Consider the following 12,955-nt stretch of genomic DNA (forward strand, 5'->3'; position numbering starts at 1 on the left):
TCTTCCTAGAAACTCCTGGAAATAATTCATATTGCCCATGCTTGTAGATAGAAATATTTTTTGTGCATATTTTTCTCATCATTTCTGTATGTCCTTTAGTTCCTGCTGATGGTATTGTTTTTGAACAATGACATTGATGATGAGGGGGTGGGGTTACTTGGTGGGCAGTCTTTCCCTATGGCAAGCGTTGGACTTGTGATTTCTCCCAAGTGCTAGGAGAAATCAAAATGTTTGTCTTAATGGTGTGTGGGGGGGTATTTCTGAATATGTTCTCCATTGCATGAATTTATGCTGCTTTATATCCCATTTTGGATTATCTTGCAATCTTTAATCTCTCTTTTGCTCTCCTTTCTTGGTTGTTTTAAGGTCTTAGGTAGGAAGAACTAAAAGAAGCAGGCCAGCTGTACTTTTTATCTCCTCCTTTAATATAAATCCATTAGCCATTCTTCAGTCATCAAGCACCACCCCAGATGTAATGTATTTATAAAAGATCTTTGCTATGAAGTAGCTATTTCATGTACTCCTAGTGAAGGAGCTATTTCAGGTACCTATTTAATGTATATTCTTCGATACAAATTCTTCCCCTCCTTGCTATTTTTCCACACTCATCTGTACTATCTCAGCATGACCAAATCTTTCTCACTAATGGGCCTTCACTTACCGAAAACAATGCTTGGTCTGCCTTATGTCTCTTACCTGTTTTCTTAACTAAAATTATAAAATATCTTGCTATTGTTCTTTTAGCACCTTGGCTTTATTTGGAGGCATCCTCAGATGCTGAAATACAAATTCTTCCTGTAATGACAACAACTCTGTCACATATCACTTTGGAGGCTCAACTTAAGCCAATCCCTAATTTATATACTTTGGCTTGGTCTTGTTTATAAATGATAGTCAAGATGTTTGAAGTTAAGACCACAATCTCTAAGGGGCAATTAAAATCACTGCAGTTCTTAGCCTTGTTACAGGGTGGTTGCGTTCAGTAAAGCATATAGCCCTTACACTGGAAACATATCAGCTTTGCCTTTGGGATAATTAAACTCATACGGTACCCAGAAATTACAGCACTTGGAAGCCTTTGTATCAGACCCAGCTTTAATTAGAAGGCAGCTTGCATATTTTCCTGCCTCAAACAATTGACTCCCTTGAGCATGAAAGACGGGAAAAGTTAAAGTTGGTTAAAATGTTCAGCTCAGATTGTTCTCCTTCTCTGTACATTACCATTTCTAAAATATTATGACAAACTCAAACAATTTTGGAGTCCAGTCTAGCCTTGTAGCTTGCAGGGTGCTTCATCAGCCTTAATGAGTACTTGCTGTGTCCCTTGAGGAAAGAGTTATTATCCCCATTTCCCAGGTGGGGACATTGTAGGTACAATGAAATTATTGAGCAGCTCAAGGTCACTTCAGTAAAATCAATGGCAGAACTGCAAAATGAACTTCGATTGTGACTCCTGCTCTTTTGCATTCACCACAATTTATCTGGAAAATGTGAGGCTACCTTATGTATTTTCAGACAGCCAAAATCAACAACAACCTCAAACTGTGGACTTGTGTCTACTGGAGAGCTTCCCTGCGTATTCCTGCTCTAGGCACAGTAAACAGCTACAAGAAGTACGTGCTCTCCAAACATTCCAACCAGCCCAACCTTTGCTAAATCAGTTCTAAAACCTGTTAGAGTCATGATCTGGCAATACCTAGTCACATATCCTGCAATACTTTCTAAGTTTCAGGAAACCTGCACCTTCCCAAACTTGGTTGTGTCTTCATTTCCACACTAGGACAGATATGGGCTTGGATCCAGACTAATATTTCTGCAGGCAAAAGACTTCTGTCCATGGAATGTTATTTATTACCTTGTTCAAACAAAAAGTAAAACTGGAGAAAGATAGTTAGAAATTACAGATATATAGTTGAAGAACCCATGAGAACACTTGGGGGGGATCTCATTTCCTCTCTCCCTGTTTTTCCTCTTTCCTTTCATCAGCAGTGTTTGCAGCCTGTCCCCCCCCCCATCTTCAGCTTTCCCATCCCTGACAGCCCTCCTTTCCTTTTCTGTCACTCACCTACCTGGTTCTGTTTCTCCCCTTGGTCCATTCTTTCTCTTCCCCCCCCCCCACTGCTGTTTTCAAATTCTGCTCCTCATCTTCACATTTTTACTTTTGCTCCTCCTGCCTCCAGCTTTACCTTCCCTTCCTCCTATAGTTTACATCTTTCAGCCTGTCTCTCCCCCACCTCTCCCATGCTGAAACTAAATGAGGCTTGGAAGCTTTGGCAACGTTAGTTGAAGAGTTTCCTTGCAATCCTCAAAAGAACTTAACAAGATCTCACAATGTAGTCCTGCAGGATCTCATACTTTTCTTGAGGAAACTACCATTTTTGAGTTCTTTGAATCCCCCAATACATTTTGTAATTACATTTTTAAGCATTGCATATTTTACATTTCATTTACTTTCATACTTTTTCTTTAAGCCTGTGGCATCCCCCAGGCTCATAGAGCCACCACCAACGCTTTCTGTTCCTGACCCCATTGTGTAGATTTATCAATCCATACTCTATGGCCTATTTTAGAATTAGATATAACAAGGGGGGGATCTGCAGGGACTTCTGGGAGACATCTCAGTTTTTCCTCCCCTTATTTCTTTTTTTCCTTCCCTGAAAGCTCCATTAGCCTCTCCCATTTCTCCACATCCTTTTCTCCTTATCCCACAGCCAACCTAATTATATCCACACCCATTTTCAACTTTCACTCCTTCCCTCCCTTATTGTGAAGTTTTAAACCCCTTCCCCCCTTTTTTTAGATTTCAGATTTTTTTGTTGTTGCAAATATCAGTTTTTCCTCAGATTTTTAGAAAGATCTATTTTGTCTGTCCACGGCCCTGATCTCCAGCTGTAAGTATCCATAGATGGGGCCATGTTGAGTATGAAAGATATTAATGATGAAACCTGCCCCGTTATAAATCCAGTGTTTTCCATTGTTCCTCCTTGTGCTCTCAGATATGCAGTAGTTCTTGTAGTAGCCTTGTATATCTTTGCTTTCCTAAGAACATTTTTAATGTATGATGTAGAGTTCGGCTTGCAAGGTGCCAGTGGTGGGCAAACACTCAGTGGTTTGCCCCTCTGCCTTCTGATTGCCAGCAGTGATATATGGGCTGCTGGTGATGAACTCGGGCACATGCAACCCCAGCTGAACCAAGAGGAAAGGCAGGGAATAAATATTTTAATAGACAAATAAATAATCCAGGAAATTGTGAGCAAACACAAACTGCAGCTACACAACTATTGGCCACTCTGTATGTTGTCAATTCTGCAAGTGAAAAACCACTCAAATTACTGCTTATGTATATGAACAAATCATTGCAAAAGGTATTCAACTGAAAGAAAGAAAGCATTGTGAGTACTGTAAGATTTTCAAACATATTTTTTGTAAATATAATAGTACTGCCAATGAAAATATGTATTCACAGTAAAACAGTAGACCTTGTTGAATAGTGGTTGTTGAGCATAAATCAGTCATTGGGAGCTAAAATGGACTGAGGTTTCATGTAGAGCAACTATTAATGCTTCCATATCAATGTAACAAAACTTAAAATACCATAAAATGTTCTTTCTTAGTTTAAATAATATTTTATATTTTATAAACCATATTTTGGGCAGTTGCAAATGGAAACTAATTTTGAATCATTTAATTTACAGGAAATTTAAAAATTAAAACTTTCCTCCCTGTTACTATGCTTTATAAAACAACTAAAACAAAAAGTTGAAGGCTTTAAAAGTGCAGTTCTTTGCCGATTGTTAATATAATGTTGATTTAAGTAAGTATTATTTCTAAGGGGGGGGGGGTGTTCAGCTTAGTCAGCAGACAAGTATGCATAGATGAGTCATGCGTATATTTAGCTGAAAAGTTTTGGTCTGAAAAACTCTTTGAAATTTAGTAGAGCTTCAGGCTAGAACCACACATCATGTACTATATTGGATTGCTGCTGAAAATGGCATTTCTTGTTGAGTTTTCTTCCTTCTTCCCTTAACATTTAGGCAATACCCAGGTTTGTGACAACATTTCCTTTGCCCACATCTATATTATTCACTAACCAATATGGGCACCACCGGAAATAGACTGTAACAGAGAAACCAAAAAGGCCCCCAGAAATTGAACCCTATTATAATTTAATTTTTATGAAGTTTCTAGTTATTAAAGTGTCAAGTGCCAATCATGTGCAATAATAGTAACCATTCATAAAGTTCATAAATATGCCACTAAATATTCAAAGATACAAAACATTCAATGAGTACTGATTATTTGTTACACAAATTTATTCCCAGGGGCTTGTGTATCCACAAGCCTCCTGGCATGTTTTTGGAAGACGAGGAATTTAAGACCCGCTGGGCAGCTATTTTGAATAGATGTTCCTTTGACTTGATGCTTCTGTTAATTAAGACAGCTAATGCGGAAGTGGATAGATTGCAGACTGAGATAACTAGGGTAGAAGATCAACTTAAGAGTACAGAAATCACAGTTGAGTTTGAGTCTAAAAAGGAAGATCTTGATTGTTGTATTAAAGAAGGTAAAGATAAATTAAGGGAACTGAAAGTTAAGAAATTTAATAGGAACCAGAGAGACTATACCAGTGGAAAGATTTACTTGTGGAAAGACGATCCAAATGCTAAGCCCCACAAGAAAATTTCATGGGCGCGTTCTGTGGACGCTACTTCGGAGTTTGAAACTACTGAACCATCTGAGATGGACACTTCAGGCAATGAGAGTTCCAATATTAGATCCTTACGTAATAGAACTGTACCATCCTACTCCAGGGGTTGTTTTTTAGGAAAATATCAGTCACATCCCCCCAGATGAGGCAAGCCGAAGATCTAGTGTTTAGTTTGTCATCCGGAACTGTCATGCCTGTTGAGAGAACAGTCTTGAATAAGGGGCTAGGCTTTGTACCCACTCCAGGTTACAATGCCTTTAGGACTAGACATGTTTAAACTTACCAGACTAATAAAACTTAAAAAAAAAATTGGAGACCAGACAAGGGAATCATCATTTAGAGGTATTAGATATAGATCTACCTTTACCCCTCAGGTTGCAGATCCACTGACAGAGTCTTTTGAGCGTATGGTACTTAAAGATATAGAGAAATTAGAATCCACACCTAAATGGGTTTGGTACAACTTGAGTAAATTTGAATGGGAGGCTATTAACTCTTTAAGAAGTGACTGTAATATTGTCATCAAACAGGCGGAAAAAGGGGGTGGCATAGTGATCCAAAATGTGGAACACTATACACAGGAGATTGAGAGACAGTTGAGAATCCAGACTGATTACAAACTCATTCCCATTAACTCCTTGGCACGAATACAGAACATCATTAAAGTGGATCTGGATGAAGCTTTAGTGGCCAATGAAATAGATCTAAAGACTCATCGGGCTCTCATAAATAAATCACCACACACTCCGGTTTTCTGTACTTTGCCAAAGATCCACAAGGGGGGACTCCCGCCACCCGGGAGACCCATTGTCTCAGGTACCAACTGAGTTTTAGAACCATTGGCAATATTTTTGGATCATCACTTACAACCATTAGTACAACGTACTCAGTCTTATCGTAAAGATATAATAACACTTATTAGTATGGTTGAGTCCCTTGTAGTTCCTAGCACAGCATTTCTGATGACTTTAGATGTTAATTCTCTCTATACCTCCATCCCCCACGATAGGGCTAGAGAAGTTGTGGAATCAGCTCTTTATAAAAGACATACGCAGTATCCTTCCACCCCGTTCCTCTTGAGCCTATTGGATATAATTTTGGAACGCATTTTAAATTTGATAACCAATGTTATTACCAAATGAAAGGTGTGGTTCTGCCGCCCCGAGTATTGCGAATCTGTTCATGTCCCAGTTGGAGGATGACATTATTCTTAATTTGGATAATAATCCTTTTCTTAGTGAAATTATATTCTGTAAAAAGTACATTGATGATGTCATATTTATACTGAAGAATAGGGAACAAGCTGAGCCCTTGACCTCTTGGTTGAATAATATAAATGAAAACATAAAGTTTACCTGGCAGCGTAATGAACAATGTGTAAGTGTTCTTGAGGTTACTATATATAAATTAACTGGGCATTCTTTGGGTGTCTGCCCTTTTAAAAAAATTACTGACCGAAGTTCTTATTTGCATTTTTCTTCCTTTCATTCCAGCCAATTGAGGAGAAATATTCCGGTTGGTCAATATCTTAGAATTAAACGTAATTCCACTAGGGAGTCAGATTACCGACAAGGTAGCAGGCTATTAGCAAGGCTTTTGCTCAAAGAGGTTACCCACAAACAGTGATAGAGACAGCGAATAACTGAGTGGCACTCATTTCACACCGCAATCTTCTTACCCCTAATCAGCACGTTGTTGATAATAGGATTAAATGGGGATTGAATTTTACTTCTTTAGCCCCTGAGATCAACAGGATAATACAAAAACATTGGAATCTAATAGATTCTATTAAAGGATGTGAAAATGCACCCTCCATTGGCTTTCGGAGGACTAGAAATTTAAAGGACCTGCTTGTGTCGTTGGAATTTAAAGCTATGGCTGTGATCCGAGAATCACCCACAGGTCATTTTCCGTGTGGGGATTATAATATCTGTCAATTTATGGTAAAACTGTCTGAAATAAGGAATCCAGCTACAGGGAAACCTCTATACTCTAGGGGTTTTTTGACCTGTAGGACACCCAATGTAGTCTACATCATTCAGTGTAGTTGTTCTCTATTTTATGTGGGTAGTACTGCACATCCCCTCAAGTTTAGAATACAAGAGCATATCTCTCGTATTAAAAACAAAATAATAGAAGCACCCTTAGTAGAGCATTTTTTTGCAGAGTCACCATTCTAATAGGGACTTTAAGGTATCAGTATTATGTGCAGTAGAAACAAGCGGTCAGGATGAAAGTACACGGAGACTTTTGGAGTCAAATTGGATCTATAGGCTGAACAGTTTGTTTTCTAATGGTCTGGATAATAAAATAGATTTTTCTTGCTTCCTTTAAATTAAGAACAGTTAGGACTGCAGCACCTTTAAATGAGAGGAGTGTTTAAATTGGAATCCAGTTAGAGGATTTTTTATGGCATTGTTTTGTCTACCTTTACCGACTTGGTGATATGCTACTGTATTATGTGGGACCTGTAAGTATTTTTTTCCATGTGTATATGATGGATATTTTTTCCTTGTGTATATAAGGGATATTCAAAAGGATTGAGTACATGATACTGCATATTTGATAATATTTTTCAGTTAAAATAAGCCTATGAGGAAGTGGAAATACAAAACGAGAATTGAGAATGATGCTGTCAATTTACCTGTTGGCTGTATACTGAATGTAACGTTCAGCCTCGGTGCTCTTCTGCTAAACTGGATCCCGGAAGGTCCATTTCATGATTGAGCTACAATGAACAACATTCTTTAAACCGAAGCAAAACAGTATATTTCATGAACTGTTCACTAATTGGACTGTGTTTGGACATGTTTTCATGTATTTATACTCATTGAATGTTTTGTATCTTTGAATATTTAGTGGCATATTTATGAACTTTATGAATGCTTACTATTATTGCACATGATTGGCATTTGGCACTTTAATAACTAGAAACTTCATAAAAATTAAATTATAATAGGGTTCAATTTCTGGTATTTATACCACCAGGGCCCTTTTTGGTTTCTCTGTTACCATCTATATTATTGGCTACTGCTAGCAGAGATGGCATCAGTCATGTAATGACATCACAACAAGAGTGCGATGGCCCAACATGCTGTGAAAGCCCCAGAAAATTCCTCCCTTTTAATATAATGTCACTTCTTTATACCAAAGCTATGGCATGAGTGTATGCTCTGAGGAGTGATGTGATATCTGTAACTTTGACAGGGGGACAGGAGGCAGGTGTACAAAAGAAGAAAAAGATTTTTAAAAATTATTTCTCAGTAGTGTTTAACTCTGGTGTTTAAAACTGTTGTTGGTTGAATGATACAGTAACAATGTAGCTTCATAGCATCCAGCAGAGGTAAATGCTTTCTTTTTTGGATAAATACTGTTACAGATGGGCTTATATTCTACACACTACACTTGATCTTAGCCAAAAGGCCAAGAAGCTTATATACTATTTAACCAAATCCCTTTAGATTTTACAGCCACCTCCAACTCTAAACTTTAAACTTTATGACTTGGAACCACCATACCTTAATGACTACCTTCTTCCATATGACCCTACTTGTCCACACCGGTCATCTTTGAAGGCCTTGCTTCAGATTCCACACCACCTGATGCTAGACAGGTAGCAACCTGGGAAAAGTCCTTCTCAGTTGTGTTACTGGAACCTTGGAATGCCTTCCCCAGGAATATTCACCTGTTTCCATTTGTCGTTGCCTTCCAGCAGACCAACAGCAGGTAAAGACTTCTTTTATTTCATTTGGTATACTCCCAGTAAACTTATTGGCTCTCCTCTCTGGTTCTGTGTCCGTTTGTATGTTGATATGTTCTTATTGTATTTATATATATATACATTTTAAATGCTATTTAATGTTTTAAATGTTTTAATATCAGATGTCCACTGACTTGGGGACCCTATTTGGGTGGGAAAGCATCCTATAAATGCTTTAAACAAACAAACTCTGACTGACAACTGTTTCTGGTAAGCCCCATTAGACAGAACCAACTTGAAGATTTGATCAAATCAATATTCCAGTTATAGCAATCCTGGGATAAGCAGTCTATTTCTCTTGAAGATAAGACTCCCACTTTGGAATTCAGGTTATTCCTAATTGTTTTCCCACTTCAGGTGCAAACCCCTACTCAGCAGCCTGACTTTGGGGCCTTGTTCGGAATTGGAGTTATGTCTGGTGCAGGCCTTACGCCAGTACCTGAGGCTTTGCGGGGATTAACAAGGTATGCTTTTTAGACATGAGGACAGTCGACCTTTGACCCGTTATCAGTTTTGGGTGGTGACTTCAAGGGTCTTAGCAGGCATTAAATTCGGCACCCATTCCTTTCAGATTGGGGCAGCATTGATAGCCGCTGCTATGGGCTACCTGGTCCAGACAATTCAACGTGTTGGCAGGTGGAAGTCCTCAGCTTACCGTTCATATGTTAGACCTTTGCTGCATTTTTAAGTGTGTTACTAATTGGTTTTTTCTGTAGGTGCTTTGTCTCGCCAAGAGAAGCAAAGAATTTTGATCTGCGGGCACAGTATGGTCTTTTGGGCGGCCCATCAAGCGAGGAGGACACAGATCGGGTCCCAGTTTGGCTTGAGTAAATGGGCATCCGCTGAGTGGCAGGGCTGGTGGGGCCTTTGCTGGCAGGGCCTGTTGCCTTTGTTATTCTCGGGCCAGGGTGATCCTCAGCCAATCACAAAATGTCAAGGAGTGAGATCATGCATAACTCAAATAGGAGCTCTTCAACATTTCAGGCAGCAGATCTGTTTAACAGGATACTTTTTAAAATGAACATATTGTTTAAAATATTTTATTGTATACACGCATCTCACTTTCAGTCATGCAGTGAAGATCCTTGTGGTGTGGTGGCAGCTACTGCCAATACATATTTTTAAAAATCTACACAGACAATGAGATGTCCAATGGCCAATCAGATGCCCTCCTGGGCAGAAACCCCACCTGGCCCTGCCCACTTTCTAAAAACACTTGGTGGTGCCAGAGGAGGTGTTAGTGAGAGCTGTGGTATCCATGGGCACAACATTGGGGATCCCTGACATAAATCATTGCTGAATTTTAAAAGGAAGTTGTAGGTGGCAGTAATTTAGAAGGAAACCTTTAGACAAGGAAGGCTAGACAGTCTCCATTGCCTTGATGATTTGAAATCAGAAAGTGTAGTGGAAGACTCTAAAAACTTCACTCCATTTGATCATAATCAATATTGCCACAGGCTAAAAATATCATGTAAAATCATCTCAGAATTCTTGAGATGGATTCCAGAGGTGGTCAGCTACTAACTCAACATGACAAATGCATATGGTAACACCTCTAAACAAACTAGTATGTCATGTGAAAATGGAAAATAATGAATGGTTGGAGTGACATTTGCCTTGAATATTTTGAAGGACAAAGTGTTTGTTCTAGATCTGGAAGTAAAGAAGATGCCAGTGCAGGGATTAACAAGAGGCACCTCATGTGGAAGGAGAAAAGTGAATGATTTTGACAGCAGAGTTCTGGATAAATGTGAGAAGGTCAAAATATGACAATGGTGATAAATATTCAATTCATTCTCTCAAATATTTATATCCTACCTCTCCTCACGGCTCAAGGCAGCTTAAAACCGTAAGTTACTCCTGTCCTCTCAAAAGGTGCTGGCAATTTACTCCCATTAAATGCCGTCAGAAATAAATTGGCTTTGCAGCACCTCATAAAAATTTCCAATGAACGCACCTCCCTCTTCCCATCAGGTAACCTGTTCTACAGCAGCTGCAGTGGAGGGAGGCATGTGCTTTGGTTGATGCCAGCTGGGCTACCTTAGTGAGGAAGAAGCCAGTAGGTGACAGCCTAAGGATTAGAGCTGGCACACCGGCATATGTGGGAGAACACAGTTCTTTAGAAATATGGGTCTTGGGCATTAAAGGTCATAACAAAATTGGGCTTGAATTGAATTGGGCTTGAAAACAAACTGGCAGCTAATGTAGCTGTTTTATAGGTGAGATATTGTCAGGCTACCCCTGACAATAATTGGGCTGACATACACTGAATCGACTGAAATTTCTAGATTATCATCAAAGACAGCTCATTAATGTAGTCCAACCAAAAGTTACAGAAGTATGATCTAAACATCTCCCAGTCTACTTCATATCCCCCAGCTCCCTGATAAACCATGGAGCTCTGAGGCCTACCACAGCATGGAAGAGGATGCCAAGTAGTGACCCTGCTTATGGCTCCAGCCAGCCCATTATTCCATGCCACTTCAAGGGCCTTCTTGGAGTCACTTACCAGGGAAAATCCCCCCAGACCCTCCTGGAAAACAGCAGGATCCATTAATCGCTTTGGGCAGATTATTCTAATGGGTCCATTACAAGGAGGAAGCAGCAAGCTCAACCATGACTACAACAAGGCCTCACCTCCAGCTCCCTAATCAGTACCGAAACTGAGGTACAGCATATGTCCTTTTTCATGTATCGGGCCCATCGTGACTTAAGATAACTGAAACTACTCAAATTTTGAGTTTAATCTGACAAAGGCAGCCTTGGCATAGATGTTGAAATCCTCAAGGACAATAATCTTTGGGGTCCTCAACACCAAATCTAAGGTCACCTTGATAAGCTCAGTCAGGGTCCCTGCTGGTAAGCCTGGTGGGCAGTAAACCAGCTGTAGTCTTAGCCTGTCCCTAATACCCAACAATATATATAGACACACACACAATCAAATCTCCCTTCCTTCTGCTCCAGGTATCTACTGACCAAAAAGCCTCATGGAAAAGAATTGCTACACCACACTCATCGTTCAGTTTGGAATCAGTTGTGCCAAACTAATATCAGATCCATCCAGCCCAGTTTCAGTCAAGCAAGCCAGGTCTACCTATCCCTCATACAACAGTTCAGATATTATAGAGATTTTATTTTTCACAGACATGGTATTACGAATCACCAAAGTCATAGCAGAGCCACATAAGAGATCCCTGCCATTCTTATTTCATGGGATGGGACAGAGATTAGACATGCAGCAAGCACTACCACATTTCCCCACATGTCTTTCTATACCAATGCTCCTCTCAGTGCCATATCTTCCCGCCCCATGCACTGCCTGGATTACAGATGAACCGATACACATAGGGTAAACAACCAATACCACCTCCCCACCCATGACACCCCAAAATACTACTTCAAGGTCTGATCTCCTACCACCTAATCCTAATAATTAAATCAATACAAAAAGTTCTGGTGGACACTAGGGTCTCACTTTATAAGGACATGCATGGAGGATGAAACCTTCTGGAGCCACCCTCTATCTGTGTTATAAAGGTCGGGCAACTGGAAATGGCTGCTTGCAAGCAAGGTTGAGTCGAGGTGCAGAATATTAAACAGAAGATTTTTAAAAAACATTTATATCATTTCCTTAGACTCAAGGTAGCTAACAAAGCAAGTTTTAAACACATAAAAACACTATAGTGGTCCATCAACAAAATAACTCATATGCGTAAGATAAAAACAGCCAGATGTTTCAAAATAAAATGCCAAATGCCCTCTGTAGTAGTCAAGGAAGATGTGGGAGGAAGGGAGGGAAAAGAAGCAGGAGGGGAAGGGACAGGACTTACTTGGGGATCAAAGAGGCACTGTAGCATCTTTTGTTTTCCTACAGAGGGGCTGAACCATATGAAAGTATGAATGAAGTTATCAAATGGAAGGATGGCTACCAGGGCTTGGAATTAGAGGGGTGAATGAGATATTATGAGAGTTGGCAATTAGAAAAAGATGAGGATGGGAATGAATTGACTGTGAAAACTATAGATTCTGAGCAGAAGAGACATAAAGTAGAGGCCGTTTTCAAAGGGCCATGCACCCGGAAGATCGCACAAAACTCACGGCATAAAAGCGCCTTCCTAGCACAAGTTCCCGGCATGATCCCATTTAATGGCACTTTTTCTAACATCATCGGGCCATTAAAGGGGATCGTGCCTGGAGATCGTGCGGGGATGATCCTTCATGCTGTGAGTTTGCGCAATCTCCTATGGTGCTTGTGAAAACGGCCAGAGTTTCAGTCTCTGAGTTTCCTAATGGAGGGAAAAATAGAAATCACATATTGGGATAGACTGCAGATATTTAAGTTTGCAAGGTACCAAGAATGGTACAATAGGTCATTGCTTTTCCTATGTTATTTCATAGAAGCAAGACTTTTTATGGCTTTAGTTTATGTTCCAAGGGCAGTAGGGGAGCTAGATGCCCCTCTCGGTCCTTTTAGCCTAAAGATGCTA

The 12,955-nt window shown here is 39.8% G+C and overlaps 1 protein-coding gene and 1 pseudogene across 1 annotated transcript in view; both read right to left on the bottom strand.

Annotated features, from left to right (window-relative positions):
* The window catches only part of ALK (ALK receptor tyrosine kinase), a 941,973-nt gene that overhangs the window by 384,021 nt on the left and 544,997 nt on the right, over positions 1 to 12,955 (bottom strand). The gene's annotated exons all lie outside the window — the stretch shown is intronic.
* On the bottom strand, positions 8,002 to 8,143 carry LOC129345842 (U2 spliceosomal RNA; annotated as a pseudogene).

The sequence above is a fragment of the Eublepharis macularius genome, chromosome 1 (genome assembly GCF_028583425.1).
Source record: "Eublepharis macularius isolate TG4126 chromosome 1, MPM_Emac_v1.0, whole genome shotgun sequence".
Classification (NCBI taxonomy): domain Eukaryota; kingdom Metazoa; phylum Chordata; class Lepidosauria; order Squamata; family Eublepharidae; genus Eublepharis; species Eublepharis macularius.